The sequence below is a fragment of the Triticum dicoccoides genome, chromosome 3B (assembly GCF_002162155.2).
Source record: "Triticum dicoccoides isolate Atlit2015 ecotype Zavitan chromosome 3B, WEW_v2.0, whole genome shotgun sequence".
Classification (NCBI taxonomy): Eukaryota; Viridiplantae; Streptophyta; class Magnoliopsida; order Poales; family Poaceae; genus Triticum; species Triticum dicoccoides.
Genome location: NC_041385.1, coordinates 74,028,430 through 74,033,326, shown reverse-complemented (window position 1 = coordinate 74,033,326; position 4,897 = coordinate 74,028,430). Strand labels below are relative to the sequence as shown.

Below are 4,897 nucleotides of genomic sequence, written 5' to 3'. Positions count from 1 at the left end.
TATGTTACCGTGTACTCTCTCCGTTCCTAAATATAAGTCTTTTTAGAGATCCCAATATAGACCTAAATTATGTGGTTCTCTATATGTGTGATCTTGTTCCTTGCGTTCTTCTGTCATTTGACAATGAGCAGATATTAATCTACAGAGGCAGTGAAGGGAACTCTAGATACTCAGCTTTCGACTCTCACTCCAAAAGTTCAAAAGAATAATCTGGCAGTGCCATCTGCTTTGAGTATCTCAGGTATCATCTTTAATGTTCAGAATGATCCATACACAAGGCAGCAGTAGGAAACAGATAGGCTTACATCAATACCACGGTGCAATTTTTTATTAAAAAAACTGTGCAATTTCAGGATGGGTTGTTAGAAGAGATGGAAGGGAAGGCGCAAGAACATAATAAGAAGGATGTTGCACAACAAGAGAAGATAAAGGAGCTCGAGATTGTTGTAGATAAGATTATCAGTTTTTACTGGTGGCTGTTAGAAGCTGTAGACAAGATGCATTTTTAGTAGATTCAAGTGAGATTATTCAGATTAGCATAAAAAGTGCAGAGGATCGTGCAAAGCTTTGTTATCATTTGATTATTTCACTAGATATTTTGTTCAGTTTCGCTGTAAGCATCGGGCCTTAACAGGAAATTCAATTTGATTTACTTGGCCATGATCAACGAACACAAATATTACAGAAGATCACCAAATGAATAAGAACTTGACAACATAGAACGAATCAAGAGAAGTATGCACACAAAAGTGGCTCCTGCCTTGAGAGAAGTCGTCACAAATAGATCGCGGACAAAAGTTTAGATAGAAGCTCATATTTAGTACCCCCTCGGTTCACAAATATGAATTAGAAACATCTTATAAACGGATGGACCAGACACAAATATAAGTTAGAAACATCTTATAAACAGATGGAGCAGACACAAATATAAGTTAGAAACATCTTGTAATTGTGAACCGGTGGAGCAGAGGGAGTAGTACACAAGACTTGACACAATCTGAAATGAAATAAAGATACATTCAAACAATTAAATCTGAAAATCTCCAGTATGCCCCCTGCAAACCCGTGACCTCCATCTTGAGGTGGGGCTGGTGCCATCAACCATACCATTCCAGAAAGTGAAGCTATGACAACGTGTGGTGTTGTGATCCTCCACCGATCCAACATGGATGGTAACGCCATGCACCATTCCGCGCTTTTCTGTGGGTGGCGAGGTTGAGTCGTCCAGCTCCGACAGCTCCATGTGCTAATCTTTGGCACGTTGGAGGGGTCCTTCATCCACACCTCCACAAGAAGATACTTGATTAAAGGAGAAAAGGTGATCAAATTCTTAACAGGAGTAATTAGCAAATTTCTATAGCAAACCAAGTGTAGCCCTAAAAAAAGCAAAGTAAGTACAGATACACAAACAGATATAAGTCAACCTATCATCTACCAGAACCAAATCTCATTTCGAGATTCAGCAAACCAACTAGTGCAATCTTTGAAACGTTCAGTCGACTGAAAAAAAAACCAATATAAGGCGACACAGGCGTTACAGATATCTCACAGCTAGGAGAGAGCACTTCCGCCAAATGTATGGTTGATATGCCTTTCAGTAATTCATTGTTATCAGGCTTTAATACTACTTTGTTCCCTCAAACTAAATGTGAAAGCTAACCCGGATGTGAATATTGGGCTCACACATTGATTACCTAAACTTGATGGTAGAATGACATGGAAGCCTAAGTAGCAGCCTGGTAGAATGACATGCAAGCCTAAGTAGCAGCCCTTCTCTTTTTAAAACAGTACCATAAGTGACTACTTACAAACGCATGTTCCCCATTCTATACATCGCCATACACTGCGTAAGTATACAGTTCTGGTTTAAGTCGATGATGATTATGGCTGAGGCAGGGTAATTAAGGAAGAAAAACCATAGCATATAGAACACATGAGCAATGATGTAAATATCATGGTTAGAGTACTATCTCTCACATCACGAGTTGAGTGGGAGATTATTACCTCGCCAGCAAAAGGAACAGAATAATGCAGATAGCTTGATGGATTACTTCGGTCCACTCCACAACAAAAATTACAGGCTGCAGCACCAACAGTCAATGCACACACAGAACCATATTGTCAAATGCCAGCCTCTCCTGCAGAGAAATAAGAGAATACTGATATAGACATGTCGAAAATAGTTGATACATTGCAGCTTATGTTTTGCATCGAGACTAATGCGATACATGGAGCTAACAAATTTACAACTAATAAATCTAGGCCTAAGCCTGCTGGGTAACAATACTGAAACAGATGTCCTAGCTAGTTTTACTATAACAGTGTTCTGCTTACTAACTAGATCAGCAATGTACAAACATATGCTAAACTTGCTCATTGACAAAATAGGTTGTGCATGCTTCTTCTGTTCCATACTAAAGGTGACTGCCATATTTTTCAAGGATGATTATGGTTGAGGCATGGTAATGCACTTGTAGCAAAGCGGGCAAGAAATTCATATAAAGCAGGCATTCTTCCAAATTGAGCCGATTCTGGTTTTCGAAGATATACTATACATAATTACTGTCCATTTTATACGGCGCCATTCACTGCCTAAATAATCAGAACTATGTTTGAGGCGCGGGTCATGTAAGTCTTGAGCTCCCGATTCACCTTCTGCTCGTCCCATATGAACCCCTGGATGTTCTGCACCCACTCGAAGTAGCTCACCATCACTCCGCCGGAGTTGGCCAGGATGTCCGGTAGGATCAGCACGCCCTTCTTTGCCAGAATCTGCAGCGCGAACATGTACATTTCTCTAATGTCAGTCAATGTGTGAAATGTGTCAACAAATGCAGCTTAGTTTTGTGGCAAAATGTTGGTGTTCTTGCCTCTTCGGCCTCGGGGTCTGTTGGGTGGTTAGCATCCTAGATGATGTACTTTGCTTTGATGGCATCAACATTGTGTTGAAATGTGAGATGGGCCTAGAGCCCATATAAAAATTTCAGATTTGATCTCTAAGGGCCCATGTAGGTGGCATGACAAGGTGGTGGAAAGTTTAGTCTCACCATGCTAGTGGAAGGAAAGTTAGAGTGGTTTATTAGGGTGGCTCTTCTACATGCTATTGGAGCTTGAGAAGAGATGAGGCCCTCGCGCGCTCCTCCTCCGCAGCCCGCCTCGCCGCGCCGCGCGGTTGCAGGTTGCGGGAATGAGCCAAGCCGAGCTCACACCTATGCGCTTATTTTTGCCAGTCACTAACGGAGAGGTTCTGATAGCAGGGCCACGATCTGAGACGTCGGATCCCCTAACCCTAGCCGCCACGATCAGATCACATCTGCTCCACGCGAACCACCCACCGTCGTTCCTTTGCTGCTGCTGCCGCCGGTGACTCCATCCCGTCCGCCGCGTACACGGTCGACGGGAGAGCAGGTCTCCGAAACTCCGTCTCTCTGGTTCCTGTACGGGAGATAGACGAATAGGTTTTTGGAAAGCGACTACGCGACTGCTCGCCTCCGATCCACTACTTCCTCTACGTCTGCGTCGTCTCCATCATCACCATGTCCAGCGCCGCCGAACGCGCTGCCGCCGAGAAGACCGAGGCCGACAAGAAGGCCGCCGAGGACGCTTCTGCTGCTGCTGCCACCGCGGCGGCGACTTCTGCAAGGCCTACTGGAGGGTATACCGCGTTTATCCCTCTCCTGATAATTTCTGTATTAGCAGTGCTAGCATCATGTGTAGATTTGTCTACTATTTGCGTAGTATGTGCTTGTTTAGATCAGTACCAGTATGTTGTTAGTTCTGTCAATGCCATGCTAGTTATCTACTTATGGATTAAATTAGTCGAAAAATTTCCTATTTTCTTAGCACATTGTCCCTAGGAGAAGAAGAAAATCGAAAGGACTATTTATTAACAAAAAATGTTTTCAGATACAGAAAAAAATAGCAGCCAGGAGGATACTCTAACTGAACTTCAGAGCATTAATCTGATAGAAGATAGGATGAAGTGAGCTGGGACGAGGAAGAAGAAGATTACTTTTTTATGACTCCTCCCAGAGCTGCCGGGATGAGCACGTCGCACTCTTCCGTGAGCAGCGAGGTCGGGTCGACGGCGTCGCCTTTTGTCGGAGCCCTTGATCCCGCAGTTCTCTGCCGAGTTCTTGATCAGCTTGGCTATGCCAATGCCATTGGAATTCTTGACAACATCTATCTTTTTACGATCAGCACCTATCACCTACGAGAAATGCATGTATAAGAAACTCAGCCATCTTGTGAGTTGTTTATTCCCTTGTGTAAACACTGAGTTCACAAGTTCATCAGTTGTTTGGTCTGTTACTACAGTTAAGTAGCATGTATGAAGTGTAAAAGTTTGTCAGTATCATGAGACTTGTAAACCAAACTGCAGCATGAATCACACAGGGAACTACTCAGATTACAAACCAACATCAACCTCAACAATGTCATTCACTAGAAGAAATCAGAGTCGTTTCTTTCAAATTTTTGCAGTCACCAACAGCTTGATATTCACTTTCTCTGAATCTTACATTCACCAATACAGATTAGTCCCATTTTGAAGCTTCAGCATAGAGAACTATTGAAATCAGCAAGAGGGTCATCTAAAGTGAACAAGCTACATGGTGGTTATCCAATAGTGGATGAGCCGCTGTGGGAAAATGGCTATAGTCCAGTGCATAATCAGAAGAACATGGCCTGAATCTCCTATTGTAATTGTTTTTCACAGCACGTAGGTTCTGAATCCATACTGACTTTGCAGAGAAAATGTAAACAAAATCGGTATAAATGAATTTAATCCGGCGAGTTCCAAGTCAGCTCACTCATCCACTGGTCCTAATCGCGTTTACCTAATCCACAGAAGCAAATAAACAAAATGTCATGAACTCCCTGTGTCAAACCACGATGG

At 42.9% G+C, this 4,897-nt stretch overlaps 1 long non-coding RNA gene across 1 annotated transcript; it reads left to right on the top strand.

Annotated features, from left to right (window-relative positions):
* The first annotated feature begins 6 nt into the window (after positions 1-6).
* On the top strand, positions 7-650 carry LOC119280826. The gene is made up of 2 exons (XR_005138186.1): positions 7-241; positions 354-650. It is a non-coding gene; the product is annotated as an uncharacterized LOC119280826 (long non-coding RNA).
* The last annotated feature ends 4,247 nt before the right edge of the window (positions 651-4,897 follow it).